This window comes from Erinaceus europaeus, chromosome 8 (genome assembly GCF_950295315.1).
Source record: "Erinaceus europaeus chromosome 8, mEriEur2.1, whole genome shotgun sequence".
In the NCBI taxonomy this organism is placed as follows: Eukaryota; Metazoa; Chordata; class Mammalia; order Eulipotyphla; family Erinaceidae; genus Erinaceus; species Erinaceus europaeus.
In genome coordinates, this window is record NC_080169.1 from 75,448,783 (window position 1) to 75,469,188 (window position 20,406).

The 20,406-nt window shown below is 37.6% G+C and overlaps 1 long non-coding RNA gene across 3 annotated transcripts in view; it reads right to left on the reverse strand.

Moving 5' to 3' along the window:
- LOC132539915 (uncharacterized) overlaps positions 1-20,406 on the reverse strand; it is an 86,796-nt gene that overhangs the window by 64,296 nt on the left and 2,094 nt on the right. For all 3 annotated transcript variants that reach the window (XR_009551204.1, XR_009551203.1, XR_009551205.1), the window contains exons 2-3: positions 12,227-12,444; positions 12,059-12,143 (exon numbers count right to left, since the gene is read on the reverse strand). This is a non-coding gene — a long non-coding RNA (uncharacterized LOC132539915). The remainder of the gene's footprint in view (positions 1-12,058; positions 12,144-12,226; positions 12,445-20,406) is intronic.

Below are 20,406 nucleotides of genomic sequence, written 5' to 3' on the forward strand. Positions count from 1 at the left end.
CACCTTCTATCCCCTCCACTTTAGGCTTGTAATGGTTTTCTGGTGCTAACTCCAAAGTAATGATCTGTTCTTTGTTGGTCTTTCTAAACCCTGTCCACATTTACCATAACAGTCTTTTTGTCAAACTCACCTCTATCACCCACTTTGGACATGTCACTGCTTTTCTATTGGGACTCTGATAGACATTGTATATTGACTTAAATTCATGTATTTTCAGTGGAATGTAAAAGTAAATCAGAATAAAATACACATATATGGCAAACTATTAATAGATTACATAGTGGTTGAGATTGAAAGAGCTAGGAATCTAATTTTGGGGGGTTTTGAAAGAATAAGTATTAGCTACTGATCTTCCACAAGGTAAAGAAATGAAATAGAAGGGAATTTTGAACTTCAGTGAAGCTTTGAGTCAGGGAGGTAGGCTAGCAGTAGAAACCACACTTGCTTGTCTGAGGCCATGAGTTTAATCTCCTACACCACATAAAAATAGCTACACAATACCTTGGTCTCTTTCTCTATGTCTAAACAAAATTAAGTAGAAAAAAGGAAACTTAAAGCACGTCAAGTTTCTTAGCAATGTGCAAAGATAATTGACTTACTCAAGATGACATAATTCTTAAACTACAGAATCAACTATAAATTTGACTTTCTGGTTGTTCCTTGCTAATATATTTCCTTTGGGGGAAGTATTTTACTCCATTTATGAAGAAAGTAACATGATACTTTACAGGTTTTTTTTTTCATCAAACAAGAATAACAAAAAGAGGAGGGAAAAGAAAATGGGTGCGGTGACTTTCAAATATACAGACCATTTCTTTGATGATATTCCCTTTATTTTGTTTTAGATTTGTTAGTTATTTTATTTATTTATTTATGAAAGTGAAATCAAGACCACAACATCCCTCTTCTCCGGCATATGTAGTGTTGAGGATTAAATCTAGGGTTTCAGGTTTGTAAGACCTGCACTCTACTGATGTACTATGCCCCTGACCATGAAAATATTCTCTTTAAGAAGTAGAGCTACATACTCTCCTCTTAAATGTGGGCTGAATTTATAAACTTGCTTCTACCAAACAGTATCTGGTCAAAAGATTTGATGTGTCAATGACAAGACTAAGTCATAACAGGAAATATATATGACTTCCTTCTTCCTCTCCCTTTCAGACTCTTGCTCTAGAGGAAGTCAGCTATCATGCTGTATGGACAACCAACCCTACAGAGAAAAACTAAGGCCAACTACCAGTAGAACTTTTAGTGTACCATCTTTGAAGCATATTCCCGAGGCCGGATTCAGCATTCACATGACTGCTCTGCACAATAATATGCCTTCAATCTGAAGACTGAGAATATTGCTCTAAGGCTTTCCTGAATTTCAAACCCACAAAAGGTATAATATACTAAATTCTGTTTAAAACTAAGTTTGAGTTTAATTTGTACTGTATTATAGTCAGTTCACCCAGTAGGAAAGAAAAGCAAAGGCAGAAAAAGAAAGATAAGAGAGCCAAAGTAATTAAAAAAAAAAAAGGTTGGTTGTGAAATATTCTTATATACCACAGTGAGAAATTATTCAGGAAATAACTAAATAACACAGAAGGATGACTAGTTGGAAAAGATGCCAAATCAACATATTTGCAGCATAGAATGTCATGGTTTCTGTAAGAATACAAAAAGAAAAAATATTTAATCATTCCATGGAGAAAATGTTGATTTACACAATTGAGGATGGCAGTTTGGTAGAAAGAAACTTTTTTTTTAATGCCTTTAAAACTTGCAAAGTGCCACTATGATCAGGCCATGGTCCATATAGCATGATACATCATTTATGATGGTAGAACAAGCTTTTGTAAGAGAATTTTATGTTTTATGGTACTGGCCTCTGAATCTAGGAGGATATATCCACCATTGCTAAATTCATTCAATGTGAATCTATCAAATGTAAATATATGCTTCTATGTATACATAGAGATGGAGTAATTTAAAATATTATCATTTTCTCACCCTGTAAGACTGCTTCCAACTTCCAAGGTTGGTTCTTCTATAGAAAGATATTATGGCAATCTTTTCAGGAGCCTAGAGAAGGCACCAAAGTTCAGTGTTACTATTTGAGTGGGGGTGGGGGTGACTACAAAAATTAGATAGACTCTATAAAATAAAAAAAGTTGCAGTAATTAACTCACCAAAAGATTTAATCTTAGTGAAGATAGTTGCTTATCTTGTCAGACAGCTCTCATTTAGGTCTTCATAAAAGACACAAATCTTGCTAAGCATAAGTACCTCCTTGAGAATATTTTTCTGGGGGATGCTTTATGCTATTTTAATATAGGATAAAAAGTCCTCTGAAGTTTTTACTGGAAGAACTCAAATTGCTGATTATGACATTTGTTGGATGCCATTCATGTTAAAAGAAGATTATTTCTTTTATAACCTCTGATTCCTTTTTTATTCAGTTTTCATCTTGATAGACTCAGTAATGAACAAATATTAAAGAAATAAACAAAACTGAGGAAGTATGACATCATAAAAACTAAGGCTGAAATATTCTGAACAATGTAGTAATACACACACATACAATGTATGTATATAAATTTGCTCCAAACCAGCAAGAGTATATGATAAGAAAGTAGCTACATTTTGTGCTTATAATCAGAGTTGCTAAGTAAAATGTCTAATATACAGTACACAAAACTGGTGAGAACTGTCACATCACAGGATAGCAGTGGTAAGGAGAAGGCAGGGAAGCTGGAGGAAGAAATCTGTGACACCCAGGAGGCAGTCATAAGAATGGAATCAATCAAAGAGGGGGAAAAATAAATTACAGAAGAAATGAGCAAGCTCATTTATGAACAGTGAAAGAGGGTACTGACTCAAGCTACTCACAGACATACTAACATATATACATACATCAGATAAGGGAGAAAGTGTCCTTGGCTCCATAGCTAACTAGCTACTACATGAAAGAGTAAGTTAGCAACTGAGACAATAAATACTGCTAAAATGAATATATAAAAACAGTAGAACAATTTACTTCATGATATGTCTCTGACTACCTCCTGAGTAAAGGGAAGTCTTCAATAATTTGTAGCACCAAGACTCTTGAAGAGTGATTAATACCCACATAGTCAAGTTCTGAAAAGAGCACCTTTGTGATTAGGCAAATTTTAGGGCATGAAATAGCACTCTCTCTAATGCTCTGGGATTCTATTGATTATTTTCCTAATGAGAGACTGGATTTTTAAAATTTCTTTATTGGGGAATCAATACATTTACATTTAACATTTAATCATTTAATCATTTAAACATTTAATCATTTACATTCAACAGTAAATACAATAGTTTGTACATGCACAACACTTCTCAGTTTTCCATATAACAATACAACCCCCACTAGGTCCTCTGTCATCCTTTTTGGACCTGTATTCTCTCCTCCCCCCACCCCAGAGTCTTTTACTTTGGTGCAACATGCCAATTCCAGTTGAGGTTCTACTTGTGTTTTCTCTTCTCATCTTGTTTTTCAACTTCTGCCTGATCTTGTTTTTCAACTTCTGAGTGAGATCATCCCATATTCATCCTTCTGTTTCTGACTTATTTCACTCAACATGATTTCTCCAAGCTCCAGCCAAGATTGGCGGAAAATGGTGAAACCACCAGTTTTAATACTGAGTAGTACTCCATTGTGTCTATATAGCACAACTTGCTCAGCCACTCATCTGTTGTTGGACACCTGGGTTGCTTCCATTCCAGGTTTTGGCTATTACAAATTGTGCTGCTAAGAAGATATGTGTACACAGATCTTTTTGGATGGGTATGTTGGGTTCTTTAGGATATATCCCCAGGAGAAGAATTGCAGGATCTTAGGGTAGGTCTATTTCTTTTTTTTTTTTTTTTTTTTTTAAATTTTTAATTTAAGAAAGGATTAGTGAACAAAGGCATAAGGTAGGAGGGGTACAACTCCACACAATTCCCACCACCCAATCCCCATAACCCACCCTCTCCCATGATAGCCTTCCCATTCTCTAGCCCTCTGGGAGCATGGACCCAGGGTCGTTGAGGGTTGCAGAAGGTAGAAGGTCTGGCTTCTGTAATTGCTTCCCTGCTGAACATGGGTGTTGACTGGTCGGTCCATACTCCCAGTCTGCCTCTCTCTTTCCCTAGTCAGGTGTGTCTCTGGGGAAGCTGAGCTCCAGGACACATTGGTGGGGTCCTCAATCCAGGGAAGCCTAGCCAGCATCCTGGTGGCATCTGGAACCTGGTGATTGAAAAGAGAGTTAACATACGAAGCCAATCAATTTGTTGAGCAAACATGGATCCCAAGGTCTATTTCTAGCCTTCTGAGAGTTCTCCAGACTGTTCTCCACAGCGGTTAGACCAATTGACATTGCCATCAGTAGTGTAGGAGGGTTCCTTTGAACCCACAACCTCTCCAGCATTTGCTGCTGTTACCTTTTCTGATGTATGGCATTCTCACAGGAGTGAAGTGGTATCTCATTGTTGTCTTAATTTGCATTTCTCTGACAATCAAAGACTTGGAGCATTTTTTCATGTGTTTCTCGGCCTTTTGGATCTCTTCTGTGGTGAATATTCTGTCGATGTCCTCTCTCCATTTTTGGATGGGGTCATATGTTTTCTTGTGGTTGAGTTTGGCAAGCTCTTTATATATTTTGGTTATTAGCCTCTTGTTTAATGTATGGCATGTAAAGATCTTCTCCCATTCTTTGAGGGGTCTCTTGGTTTGGGTAGTGGTTTCTTTTGCTGTGCAGGTTTTTAATTTGATGTAGTCCCAGAGGTTTATGCTTGCCTTAGTCTTCTTTGTAATTGGATTTGTTTCATTGAAGATGTCTTTAAAAGTTATGCGGAAAAGAATTCTGCCAGTATCTTCCCTCAGTATCTGATAATTTCTGGTCTAACACCCAAGTCCTTGATCCACTTGGAATTTACTTTTGTATTTGGTGAAATACATACAGTTCATTCTTCTGCAGGTTTCAATCCATTTTTTCCAACACCATTTGTTGAAGAGACTCTACTTCCCATTTAAGAGTCTGGGCACCTTTGTCAAAGATTAGATGTCCATAAGTGTGGGGGCTTACTTCTGGGCACTCACTTCTATTCCACTGGTCAGTGTGTCTATTCATGTTCCAATACCAAGCAGTTTTGATGACAATAGCCCTATAATACAATTTGAGATCTGGGAGTGTGATGCCTCCAGTTCTGTTCTTTCTTCTCAAGATTGTTTTGGCAATTCTTGGTCTTTTCTGGTTCCAGATAAACATTTGTAGCATTTGTTCTATTCTCCTAAAAAATGTGGTTGGGATCTTGATGGGGATAACATTACATTTGTATACGGCTCTGGGTAGTATATTCATTTTGATGATGTTAATTCTTCTAACCCATGAACGTGGAATATCTTTCCACTTCTTTGTGGGAGACCGGATTTTAAATGGCAGAGGCAAACATAAGAGTTGGAAAGCATAATAGGTGCAGAAGAAAAAAGAGAGTTTCTGGAACAGATTGGCTTACCCTTGCATTTGCAAATAATTCCCCTACTGCTAAAACAAGCTTTTGGCAGATATATTCAGTTTGGTTCTTGCAAAAAGGGAAATAATGAGATACATAATACCAGTACTTTTGACAATTCATGTAAGAATAGCAGTAATTAGAGATGTTCAGGATTTTTGGATTTAGATTAAATGCTCTACACTGTTTCACTGCAAAGACCAATGGTAGAAAGAGATAAGATAATATCTTAGGCCTAAAATTATGCTATAAAAATGAAGGATGATAGAATAGACTTTCCAATATCTTAAAATCACTAGCAGAATGACCAAGAACTTGAACTAGTTCCTTTGTCTCAATCATCACCAATAAAATGAGGCAAAAAACATGTAAAAATAGAGTCAGCATATGGATTGCCTTCTCACTGTGTGAAATATATAAAAATGTGATTAGAATTCCAATACATTATGGATAAAGCTTGAAATAAGGCAGGAATATTCATGCAATGCTGAGATATGCATAACAATAGAAACTCTGGAAATATACTGCATGAGAAAATGCTAATGAGACATTAATAAACAAAATTTCTGTGAAAATCAGTGAAAGTAAAGGGTTATTAGTGATTATATGTCTATTATTTAGGGAGAAATTAAGCTATATAAATAAAGATGGAACAGAAATAGCTGACAGAAGCAGTCTGTTTTGTGAATAAAAGAATCAAAGGAAAATAATATATAAAGCATGATCTCAAATTTGTTTTAAAAACCTGTCTCTGGATACCAGGAATCTAGGAAAATCTCATTTTTTCTTATATTATTTTGATTTTCAAATGATCTTGTGTATAATTTTTAAAGTTCTTTTTAATTATGTTACAGATTTAAAGCTAGCATAGTATGTAAATAAAGAGCATATGTAAGTTGTAACTTATAGAAAGTAATATTGTTACAAGGTTGACAGGAACAGATGGATTCTGTCTTCATTCTGTGACAATACATAGGTCTAGATTCAATATAAAAACTGTAGAATGATGTGAGAGTCGCTACATATTGTGCTTAGAATCAAAGTTGCTGGGTAAAATACATGTGAGACTGGGGAGAGCTGTCAGATCATAAGATGGAGATGGCACATAGAAGACAAGCAGGCTGGAAGATTAAATCAATGTGTGAAGCAGAGAAGTAGAAAAATATAAAAAGAATAGAGAATAAAAATAAATTTTCTCTGAAGTCTTAAAAATGTTTTTAAGGGTTTTCTGCTTATTTGCAAGCTTATTTGTTGGGCATTTCTTTCTCTCCACCTATTCGTGCTTTTCTTGCCAGCAAGACTTTACTGCATGATTCCACTGCTCCCAGGAAACTTTTTCCCCCCAGAGAGAAAAGGCAGACAGGGAGAAAAAGGCAGAGAAGAAGAAACACCATAACACTGCTTTACTACTCAGGAAGCTATGCCCTTGCATTGTGCTCCCAAGTGGTGGCTTGAAAATCTGATCTGGTTCTCACACACAGAAAAGTAGGGACTCTACTGAGTGAGCCATCTCATGACTCTCCCTAAATATGCTTTTTTAAAGGTGAGAGAACAAAAATCAGAAGAGATAATAAGGAAAGAAAGAAAATATTATGTGCTGGGGAGATAGTATAATGGTTATGCAAAAAGGTATTAGTGCCTGAGGGTTTAACCTCTTAGGTTCAATTCCCAACACCACAATAACCCAGAGCTGAGCAGTGCTTTTGTAAAAATAAATAAATAAATAAAACTAAAATATGCCTACTAGCTATCTACAAAATGGAGGACCCCCCCCAACACTTCATCTGCATTATCCCAGCCTTTAGATCCATAACTGTCCAACAGTTTGTTTGACTTTGTATATTAACTCTCTTTTCAGCCACCAGGTTCCAGATGCTAGCAGATTGCGACCAGACTTTCCTGGACAGACAACTTCACCAATGTTCCTTGGAGCTCCGCTTCCCCAGAGCCCTTCCCCACTAGGGAAAGAGAGAGGCAGGCTGGGAGCATGGATCCACCTGCCAACGCCCATGTTCAGCAGGGAAGCAATTACAGAAGCCAGACCTTCAACCTTCTGCATCCCACAATGACCTTGGATCCATACTCCCAGAGGGATAGAGAATGGGAAAGCTATCAGTGGAGGGGTTGGTATACGGAGGTCTGGTGGTGGGAATTGTGTGAAGCTGTACCCCTCTTATCCTATGGTTTTGTCAATGTTTCCTTTTTATAAATAAAAAATTTAAAAAAATAAATAATAAAGATAAAAAATAAATAAGTAAATAGACTTCCTACAGAGTTTTAAATAGCTATGTGTATGTTTATTGTATAGTGTGGAATATTTCCAGAGATATATTTAGCTGGAATCACAAAACTAGATCTGAAAGAAATCTGCGATTAACTAGTATCCAATTCCTTTATTATACAGAAAAAAAATCTGAGACTCAGAATGGCAAAGTTGCCTAAACATAGATTTGAACACAAGACTTCAGCATTTAGCATTTTTTATCTGGTTTTACTGTAGTTGAAGCCGTCCATGAGCACTGTAGCTATCTACTTACAACTATGAAAATAAATAAAGATCATTCCATAAATTACATGGTAGATAAAAAAAAAAGAGTACTAGGGAGATAGCATAATGGCTATGCAAAAAAAAAAAAAAAAAGACTTTGATGTCTGAGACTCTGAGCTTCTGGTTCAATCCCCAGCACCACCATAACCCAGAGCTGAGCAGTGCCCTGGTAAAAATAAATAAATAGATAGATAAAGTTAGAAAAATAAAGAGGCATGTTCAACTATTCTAAAATTGAAAAAGAATGAATAACAAATGAAGAACTAAGAGAGATAATGTGAGTTTTTTCTAAATTAAAGAAAAAAAGAAAGTGAGTGGGATGTGGTACACATGGTAGAGCATGCAAGTATGCAAGGATCCAGGCTCAGACCCCCACCCCCCACCTGCAAGCGGAATGCTTCACCGGCTGTGAAGTAGTACTGCAGGTGTCTCTCTTTTCCTAACTCCTCTTTTCCTCTAAGTTTCTTTTTTATTATTATTATCTTTATTTATTGGATAGACAGCCATAAATCAAGAGGTAAGGGGGACATATAAAGGGAGAGAGACTGAAAAACACCTGAAACACTGCTTCACCACTCAAAAAGCTTTCCCTCTGCAAGTGAGGACCTGAAGCTCAAACCCTGCTCCTTGCGCATTGCAACGTGTGCACTCAACCGGATATGCCACCACCCGGTCCCATTCCCTCTAAATTTCTGTCTGTCTCTGCCGCCCCCCCCCCAATGAACACATGAAAAATTGAAGGGGGACCAGGTGCACCTGTTTAAGTGCACACACTACATGAGCAAAGCTCTGGGTTCAAGCTTCTCTCATCACCTGCAGAGGGAAGCTTCACAAATGGTGAAGCAAGTACTTCAGGGGTCTCTCTCCCTCTCTATCACCTCTTCCCTCTCAATTTCTGGCTGCCTCTTTCCAATAAATAAGTAAAGTTAACTAAAAAAAAAAAAAAAAGGAAAAATATGGCCACTAGGAGCCATGGATTCATAGTGCAGCCACTAAGCCCCAGTGATAACCTTGGTTGAAAATGATCATATATATATATATATATATTTTTTTTTTAAGGCATGAGTAAAATAATTTTAAATTAAGACTGAGCTTGAGCCAGTGGAAGAGCAGATTTAATAGGATAGCTTTCTGTAGAAAATGAAATTTGAGAGCCAAGAGATAGCTGATCTAATAAGGTACAACACCTTACTAGGTATAAAGTCCCAGATCAAGCCTGAGCACTACTTGGGAGCACTACAGCACCAGGCAACGCTCCGTGAATGGTATAGTGGTGTTATAGTGTCTATCATTTATCTGAAATAAAAGAGAATGAATAAGTCAGCCCCAAAGTAGAATCACACTTCTGATCCCAGTATCAGAGGGAAGGTAAGAAGAAAGGAAAGAAGGAAGGAAGAAAAGAAGGAAGGAAGGGAGGGAGGGAGGGAGGGAGGGAGGGAGGGGTAAAATGATTAAGGCATACATTTTTAGGAAGTTGAATAGATTTGAAAATTTGTATTTTATGGAAAAGTAAATAACACCACTTAAGTTATGAATGGGGAATGGCAGGTTAATAGAGTTCTGTTTAGGTAACTGTTATATTAAATAAAAAGCAGAAAATGCTAAAAAAAAAAAAAAACTAGATCAATCAGGAAACATAGGACACAGATCACTAAACACAAGAGCACGGACATAAGTTGGATTTAGTTGGATTTTCAAGGAATTTTTTGGCATACAATAATACATACAACCTTGGGAAGAAAAAAGCCTTTCTAATGAGAGAAAAAATGAACAACAAAAATGTATAAAGAATGGATTGGGGCATTTAAATTTAGGTTTCTTTTATATTAACAACTAATAAATGCTAACTATAGAAATGAACAGAATTTCACTAAATAATAACAAATAATAAATAAAATAAATAAATAAAGAGTAAAGACCAATTTTTGATAAATATGGCAATTGTGTGAATGGGTCAAGTATCCTATATTTTTGTGTTACTCAGAAATATTCACAAAGTTTTAAAGCATTGGCACTTAAACGAAAAAAATATATATTGTCATGCATTTTTTTTTCACAATGTGACTTGTCTGTCCCACTTCCCTTTAGAACCAGAGGCTCTTGCAATTATACTAGTCAAGGGCCCTATACAATTTGAGAGATGTATTTAAGAGAGGCTAACTGGGACTTGGGCTCTGAGCCAAAAATCTCATGCTGGTATCAACCACTCTTGCTCTAGTGACCCTGTCTGCCACTAACAAACTCAGACTCCAATTAATAACAAACGATGGCCTATCTTAGCAACCAACAGAGACGATGCATTTCTACTCAGCCCCATACTAGGTCTTTCAGTTTATATTTTCTCAAACCACCCTATTTTCTTTTATAATTATTTATGCTCTTTTATATTTACTTATTCAGTGTCAATCTCTATAAAAAGATTATAAGTACAGGGCAGTTTTACTTGTGCCCTAACTTACCCCTTTGTGTAATTCTAACTCCTAGCAATGTGTCCTGCACAGAGTAGGTGCAGGAAACAATGCTAACATCATGGTTGAATTCTGGCCAGCCACAGCAGCTGTGACAGAAAATTTTCCTGAATCTGTGTCCAACATGTTACTTTATACATTTCTTAACCTTAAGAAATGGTTACATTTTATGTATTTTATGAATTATCTGTTTTGCTTAGTGCTAGTCTCAGCATTAATACTTTCATTGACATGTATCCTGGAAATGGAATCAAATCCAAACACATAAATTGGCCTGGAAAACAGCATCCTGGATATACTATTTTTATTGATGATAAACTCAAGTGTCAGGAGTCGGGCAGTAGTACAGTGGGTTAAGTGCAGGTGGTACAAAACTCAAGGACCCGCGTAAGGATCCCAGTTCAATCCCCCGCCTCCCTACCTGCAGGGGAGTTGCTTCACCAGCAACTCCCCCTTCCTGTCTCCCCTCCTCCCTTCATTTCTCTCTGTCCTATCCATCAAAGACACCAATAACAACAATAATAACTACAACAATAATAAAAAAAAAGTCAAGTTTCAAATCTATTCCTGATAGCTTTCTACCCTGGATTATTTCATGCCAAAAAATAAAAAACGAGCATGATGCTTCAAAGTACTGATCGTTCTTTAAGTAGCAGATTCTATTTAAATACATAAGTAGGCCTTGTCAGGCTGTGTCGTTATTAAGAGTGAACTACTGCACACTGTAAAGTGATATTGCAGTAGAAACAATACTTTTGGTAGCTTTTAAATGTTCCTTCAATTGTTCCTCATCATGGCCAGACCTTGCAAATTTACAGACCAGTTTCAAAGAAATGTTGAGAAGGGCAGCTAGCTCAGTGGTATTATATAGGATTTACATGTAAGAGATCCCAGGTTTAATTCTTGAAAGTAGCCAGAGCTAAGCAGTACTCTGGTTTAAACAAAAAAGCAGGAGAGTGAGGAGGAGGAGGAGAAAGAGGAGAACTCTGAAAGATTAGGACACAGCAATAACTAGTAATCTTGAAATGCTATTATAACATTATCAAAGTCGGACATGAGCAAGCAATGAATGTATTTGATATCCTAATTACTGCATAATCTTATTTTGATATATTCCCTAAGGAAATACTGAAGAATATTATATGCTGAAATGTTTACTTAGTGCTTACAATTTGCAGGATTTATGTGATTTCTTAGCTTTCTTTTGATCATTTAAAACAAGTTTATTCTATCAGGATCCATGGTGAACAACATTTTCCCAAAGAAAATGATATCTTTCATAGTCTTGAAATACTAAACAGTGCCTGAGAAAAATGGTTCAATAAGATTTAACCTTATTTTGCCCTCATTGAGTTACTATGATTTGTTTTAGGTGTTATCTAAATTTTCCTAGTAGCATTATAATGCCTTAAAAAAGAATGGGGTGATGTAGAGGAGAATGATAATGCTGTTGGGAAAGGGTAGTGTCATACCTCACTGAGTGCACATATTACAGTGCTCAAGGACCTGGGTTCAAGTCCCCAGTACCTACCTGTGAGGGGGAGCTTCATAAGTGGTGAAGCTGTGCTGTTGGTGTCTTTCTGTTTGTTGTCCCCTTCCTCTCAATTTCTCTGTCTCTATGCAAAAAAGAGAGAATATTAAAAAGATATTTGTAGAGAATGACTTTCATATATATTTTTTGTTTGTTTGTTTTTTAAACCCAGGATCATGTATGGGGTGCAGAAGGTGGAAGGTCTGGCTTCAGTGATTTCTTCTCCACTGGATATAGATGTTGGCAAGTCAATCCTTACACCCACCCTGTTTCTATCTTTCCCCAGTGGACAGGGCTCTGGGGAGGTGGTGTTTCAGGACACATTATTGAAGTCTTCTGCCCAGGGAAGTCAGATTGGAGTCATAGTAGCATCTGCAAGTTGGTGGCTGAAAAGCATTAAGATACAAAGCAGAACAAATTGTTTAATAATCAGGAACCTAAAGGTAAGAATAGAGCAGATGGGAATCTGGGGATCTCCATTTTGGAAAAAGCTAGAAAGTCTATTTTAGGTATATTCCACCAGGGTTATTGGTGGGACTAGGTGCCATTTTTTCCATTTTTTTAGTGGACAGGACAGAAAGAAATTGAGAGAGTAGGAGAGACAGAGAAACACCTGTAGTCCTGCTTCACCCACTTGTGAAGCAACTCCTCTTGTATGTGGGGAGCCCCAGACTTGAACCGGGATCTTTGCATGGGTCCTTACACTTTGTACTATGTACACATAATGTGATGCACCACCGCCAAGCCCTAAAGAATGACTTTATAATTGATACAGTTTATATACATATACATACACATATATATATATCTTCTGTTCCTACTACTAAATAGTTGGGAAACCTCGGAAGTCATTTTTAATCTCCATCTGGCTTTGTGTTTCTCATTTACAAAATGAAATAGTTGAATAAGATCAATGGTTTAAAATATTTGGCAACAAAACCATTTCTTCAAATCAAATATTTTGCTGAAGCCTGCGGTATGGAATAGAATATGGCTTCAATTAACATAGCTTGAAAATCACAAATCTGAATAATATCTAATATCTATTTGACTATGAAATACTACAACCCTTGTTCCTAGATTCATGATTCATGTTAAGAAATATTTACTGACTAACGCCTGCAGGCAATAGATTCTGCAAAGATTCTTTTGAACTCTTCAGGATAGGCCATGACCCATTTCCTCTAGCAGATTTTTTTTTCCAGAGGGAGACCACATAATTTCATAAATAAACAAAATAAAAATTCATAATAAAAGTGCAAAAGGAATAACAAAATAGGAAGTGATGATTTGTGGCCAAAGGATCAAAGGAGCTTCAAGAAAGGGTAGCATCTGACCCAGAGGTAGAATTTTTGACTGGGAAAGGTGCACTAAGGCTTCCATGTAGGACAAATACAGTGAGCAAAGTGTGAAGACAGGAAATCAAAAGATACATACAAGAAAAGCAAGTGTCTTAGGTCATGGCATAAAATGGTTGCTTGAATCTTTGAGCTAAAACTCAGAAGCGAGGTTCAAATCAGATTACAAAAGTTCTTGAATTTTAGGATAATGAGGTTTGCCTGTATTATCCAGTAACAAAATAATGTCATCGAAGGTTTTTATCCTTTTGTTTTCATTTTTTAACACAAAGTGATGTAAACAATAATGTACCTGTGAAATATTTCTAAATATTTTATTAATTGAAATAGAAAGTGAAGAATCAGAGGATCAGTCCAGCAGTGTTAGGAATTTAACTCAGGAGCCTAACAATAAACCACCTCTGTGGTTGCCCCTAAAAAAATATCTCGGGGTCTGGTGGTAGTGCATCATGTTAAGTGCACATGGCACAAAGTGCAAGTCGAGCGCCTGGGTTCCCACCTGCATGGGGTCACTTCACAAGTGATGAAGCAGGTCTGCAGATGTCTTTCTCTCCCCTTCTGTGTCTTCCCCTCCTCTCTCCATTTCACTCTGTCCTATCCAGCAACAATAACAACAATAATAATAACCACAACAATGATTAAAAAAAAAACAAAACAAGGGTAACAAAAAAGGGGGAAAAATAGCCTCCAGGAGTAGTGAATTCGTGGTGCAGGCACCAAGCCCAACAATAACCCTGGAGGCAAAAAGAAAAAAAATCTCAATTGTACTGTAAACCATTACTTTCCCAATAAAACATTTTAACTTAAAAATTTCTCAACATATATATATTAATAATTGTGCATTAATATATTAATATAATTACTAGAAAAAGAAAATAATGGAGATAGAAGAATTAATTAGAAGACTATAGTTCTGGCAAGAAGCGATGACAATCCAACCTAAGTATAATGCTAAGGGCTAAATCATATCACCCACATAATACTTGTGCCAACATTTTAGCCTCCACTGTCACTGTATTTGGATGTAGGGAATCCAGTTAGTAATTAAAGTTATGATGACAAGGGTGGGGTTCTAATCCAATAGGATTAGTGGGCTTATGAATAGAATGAGATGGCTCAGAAGGTGAAGTACTTGTCTTACCTTTTAAGATGCCTGGCTTTGACACGTCAACCATGGAGCACCATGGACAGCACTAAGGGAGGACCAGAAATGTAAATGGTACAACAATCTCTCTTTCTCCTCCCCCCCTTCTCTGTCAGTCTCTCTCTGTCTCTCTCCACCCTGCCCTTGACCCTGTTTCTCTCTGTGTCTCTGAAAAATATAGACTAAAAATACGGAGGTAAGGAAGTCACTTAGCATCACCCATGTGCAAGGGCTTTAGTTCATCCCTTGAAACTGCATTGAAAAAAAAAAAAAATGGAAAGAGGGAGGAGAGGGAGGAGTCCTCTCTCCTGTGCTCAGACCAGGAGAGGTTATGTGAAGATTCAGGGAGAGGGGGGCTTTCTGTAGGAGGATTGCCTTTCATGGAATCTCTGTGTGCACCTGATCTACTGCCTGACTCCAGAACTGTGAGAAACTTTGTTCATTTAAACCATACAGCCCATGGTATTTGTTAAAGTAGCCCAAACAGACCAAGTCAGACAGATTAGGAATGGCAAGGAAAGGAAAAATGTCAGCAAGACACCAGGAAAATAGAATCAATAGGATTTGACAACTAATCCACTTTGGGATGAGAAAGGCAGTGACTAGAAGGTTTTTTTATGTCATTTACAAAACCAGGAAACAATAGGAGAAGAAAATTTTCTGAGTAGGCAGAATTTACTCTTTGTTTGTGACAAGTTTGGTGGTTGAACCCTGATCCCCACCTGCAGAGAGGAAGTTTCCACAAGCTGTGGAGCAATGCTGCAGGTTCTCTCTCTTCTCTATCCCTATCTCTCATTCTATTTTCTCCTAACCCACTATGCAAAAGAGGAAGAGGAGAGGAGGAAAAAGGAAAATGAAAGAAAGAAAGAAAGAAAGAAAGAAAGAAAAAAAGAAAGAAAGAAAGGAAAGACCGCTGGAAATGGGGAAGCTGAGCAAGCACAAGGCCCCAGCAATAACCTTGATGGCAAGAGAGAGAGGCAGATACAACTGAACTAAACCTGTAATTACTTTTGAGCCATCTGTAGTGGCATAACACCAAGCATCACCAATAAGTTTACAAAAATATTCATACACAAAAAGATCAAGCAACTCTGAGTCTACCTAAGATGGTAATATCTGTTTGCTATGTAGGCCTAGCTTATGTGTGCTTTTTTTTTTTTACATAATTATACAGTAAAAGAATTTTAAAATGAAGATTCACATTTAAGTGGTATATCAAATGTAGGTCAAACACCCAGAGTATTCCCTTCTGATTTGATACAGGTATATTTTATTTGTCAAGAAAAAAGACTAAACAGAAATTAGTAGACCACACAGTTCAACAAACAAAGATATCATGACCCCCAAAGTTGGGTAAAAGGTTATTTGTTCTTCCAATAAAGCTCACATTAGCTCTAAGAGGACTGAAAGCAAAAACGGAACATTCTATCCCATCGGGACGCTGATTAGCAAGAGAATTCTACACCTGGGAGTCATGGTTCTTGAATTTCACATGTGGCAATGGGGTAACTAAATTGGAGAGAGAAAATAAGAGGCAAAAAAAGAAAAATAACTGAAGTAGAACAAGATATTACTAAACAAAGGAAAGTTTCAACTAAGTGAGACAATAGATTTGATATTTAGAGACTATCTTGAAGGTCTTTCCATGTAATAACTGTCTATCTCTTTTTTTTCTTCATTTTTTATTAGTGAGTTAATATGGCTCACACAAAATAAGATTTTACTTTTTGGTTGTATTAATAAGATCTTACTTTTTGGTTGTATTAATATACATTGCATGGGAATCGGGCAGTATTGCAGTAGGTTAAGCGCATGTAGTGCAAAGCACAGGACCAGCATAAAGATCCTGGTTTGACTACCACCTGCAGGGGAGTCGCTTCACAAGCAGTGAGGCACGTCTGCAGATCTTTCTCTCCCCCTCTCTGTCTTCCCCTCCTCTCTCCATTTCTCTCTGTCCTATCCAACAATGACGACATCAGTAACAACAACAATAATAACTACAACAATAAAACAAAGGCAACAAAAATGAAATAAATAAATATTTTTAAAAAATATATTGTGGGAGTCGGGCTGTAGCGCAGCGGGTTAAGCGCAGGTGGCGCAAAGCACAAGGACCGGCATAAGGATCCCGGTTCGAACCCCGGCTCCCCACCTGCAGGGGAGTCGCTTCACAAGCGGTGAAGCAGGTCTGCAGGTGTCTATGTTTCTCTCCTCCTCTCTGTCTTCCCTCCTCTCTCCATTTCTCTGTCCTATCCAACAACAACAACAATAATAACTACAACGATAAAACAACAAGGGCAACAAAAGGGAATAAATAAATAAAATAAATATAAATATATATATTGCACAAATAAATAAATAAGTAAACATAATGCCTGTGGTTCACTTATGCAGTGTTATCTGGCTTTACTTCCTTTCTTGTATAACTTTCTGTTTTCCCTAGAGATGTGGCATTGTGTTGTTTTAGTTAACTAACTTTTTATTCTGAAACAGTTGTCTATTAATATTCTAAATCCTCTGGCAGAAATGCAGCTTTGTTGAACATAATCAAATACATTTAGTGATTCCTTCCTTTTCCTTTAGAGACTTCCTTCTGTTACGTCTTTTGATTTTCTACTACAAATCCTAGACCTGGTGAAGATATGCTACCCCAGGCTCTTCACCATAATCCTAAATATTCCTATAACCTTTCTTCTGCAAACATTTTCACCCTCACCCCTATAACTTCTTCCCTCCTTTTTCTCAGTAAATATTGAGTGTCACCCATGTCTGAGGCATTCCTACGTGCTGTGGATAGAGAGTAAAACTGATAATAGAGTCCAGTACTGGACTTGGTGATCTTGAGATATCTATTAACCATCTTGAGGCAACTAGATATAGAAGCTTTAAATTTGAAGAAAAGAGGTTAGAACTTGCAGTTTATATTTGAGAGTTATTAGCACATAAATAGGATTTTAAGCTGTGAATTTGAAGAGATCACCTGGAAAGTGAGTGCAAAGAAAGACAATAGCTGAAGTGTTTAACATTTAATGATAAGAAAGATAAGACAGTAAAGAAGACTGAGGAGGTCTTAGGTCTCAGGGTCAGTCCCCAGCACCATCTTAAACTGAATTGTGCACTAGGGAAAAAAATCAAGTATCTGGAGAGATAAGGGGAGGGAGAACAGGGAGAAAACTTTGGGGGCCTGTTACATACTGAAACTGTATGCATATATCAATGATTCCACTGTAAAGCATTAAATCCCCTCAACAAATAAATAATTAAATCAAGTTACACAAATTAAAAAAAAGAAGACTGAGGAGAGCCAAGACAAAAGGTATCCTGAAGATAAAATGAAAGTGTTCAAATAGATTTCAACTAAATCATCATGGGGAATCTTTTCCCTCAGGGGGATCCCAGTCCCTTTATATAAGGTTTTATCTGATTAAGTGAAACCCCATATAAACTACCTTTTCATTAAGTCAAAATCAACTGCTTCATGACCTCAATTCACTGGAAAATTTTGTTGACTTGAAGGAAACAACAGGCACCACATAAACTCAGGGGAGGGTATTATGTTTCTTTATTAGGAAATCCTTAATGTATTTATGAAGCATAGTATTTATGAAGCATAGTATTTAAGGATATATTCTCTGTTACTTTTGAGAATCTTTTTAACTTTGCAAGTCTTCCTACTGAAGAAAGGACTAGTGAAGATGCATTTAGTCCTCTTCAGCCAAAGAAAAATCTTTGATGAAAAATGAAAAATCTTTCATGTTAAACAAAAAAAGTGACTTTAAGCAGTTGCTTTAATTCACTGTGGGTATAAACTCTTTCCTGTATAAAGTATTATAGTGAAACCCAAAATGTGTGTAGATACTAGAACTGCACTATCAGTCTAAGAATCACTTGATTAAAATCTAGGTTCTGGGTTGGGAAGACAGTATAATGGTTATGCAAAAGACACTCATGCCTAAGGTTTGGAGGTCCCAGGCTGAATCCTCAGCACTACCATAAACCAGAGCTGAGCAGTGCTCTGGAATCTGGTATTTGTCCTTCTGTTTTAGCTTACCTCACTTAACATGATGTCTATTTCCATTCAAGATGACTCAAAGAAGATGATTTCATCACTTTTTTTTCCATTTTGTTGCCCTTTTTTTTATCATGTTGTAGTTATTATTACTGTTGTCATTGATAATGTTATTATTAGATAGGACAGAGAGAAATGGAGACTGGAGGGGAAGACAGAGGGGGAGAGAAAGATAGACACCTGCAGACCTGCTTCACCACTTGTGAAGTGACCCCTCTGCAGGTGGAGAGCCGGGGGCTCGAACCAGGATCCTTACAGGTCCTTGTGCTTCACACCATGTGCGCTTAACCTGATGCGCTACCACCCGACCCAATTTCTTTTTTTTTAATTTTATTTTTTATTTTTTTATTTAAGAAAGGATTAATTAACAAAACCATAGGGTAGGAGAGGTACAACTCCACACAATTCCCACCATCCAATCTCCATATCCCACGCCCCCCCCCCCCCCCCATAGCTTTCCCATTCTCTATCCGTCTGGGAGCATGGACCCAGGGTCATTGAGGGTTGCAGAAGGTGGAAGGTCTGGCTTCTGTAACTGCTTCCCCGCTGAACATGGGCGTTGACTGGTTGGTCCATACTCCCAGTCTTCCTCTCTCTTTCCCTAGTAGGGTGTGTCTCTGGGGAAGCTGAGCTCCAGGACACATTGGTCCGACCCCCCAATTTCATCACTTTTAACAGCTAACTAGTATTTCATCATGTATATGTTGGATTTGAGTCTTTGAAGACCTTTTTGAAGCATAGATTATAGAGTGTTCTGCCAATGTTTTCTTCAATGTATTTGATAGTTTATGGTCTAATGTCCAAGTCTTTGATCTACCTGGAGTTGATTTTTGTGCATAGTGATATGTGGTGTTCTACTTTCATTCATTTGTATGTTTCAATACAATTTTCCCAATACTATCTTCTGAAAAGAGTCCCTTCCTTCATTTAATGGTTTGTGTCCCTTGATTCAAAATCAGTTGTCCAAAAACAGTGGGGACTTATTTCTGAGCTTTCAATTCTGTTTTTTGATGTATGTGTCTATTTTGGATCCAATATCAGGCAGTTTTGATTACAATAGCTCTGTAGTATAGTTTGAGGTCAGGAAGGGTGATGCCTGTAGTGTTGCTATTTTTCTTTCTCAAGGATGTTTTAGCAATCCTAGGGAATTGTTGGCTCCAGATAAATTTTTATTCATCAGCTAGGGTCCTTCCCAACTAGTAATACTCTGGCTGGGCCAGCAGAGTGATTTGGAGTACCTCCCATGGGTAGTGGCCTGCCCTGGGTGTAGCTCTGATGTTGTCCTCAGGGGCTAGTGGCCCTCAGAAAGGGTGTGCAGTGATTAGGGGTCCTAGCCTGTATCCACAGTGCAAGATGGCCCAGAATGCTGCTCTGCTGGGGTCTGCCTATGACTAGTAATCCTCTGGCAGGTACAGGGCCCTCCCAAGGTCAGGGTTTGGGTTGGATGGAGCCTGCTATCAAGGGTGGGGAGAGTCTCACCTCTAGTTGCAAGAGACTGGTGGCTGGAGGGTCCAGACAGGGTTCTCTGCTCTGTATGACCAACAAGATAGGTCTGTCAGAGGCACTGGGAGTATAATCATGGAGGGAAGCTGACCCAGTAAGCTTAAGGGGTCTTAGATGCAAGGGAGATTCCCACTGTAACTTTGGCTGCTGTAGTTTTAAGTAGGGTTTTCAGTGCTATTTGTCCTATGACGTTGTTTTCACTCAACAGTTCAGATAAGTAACAGGATACTCTTTCTTGAGAATGTTAACTGTAGTCACTAAAACTAAAGTCATC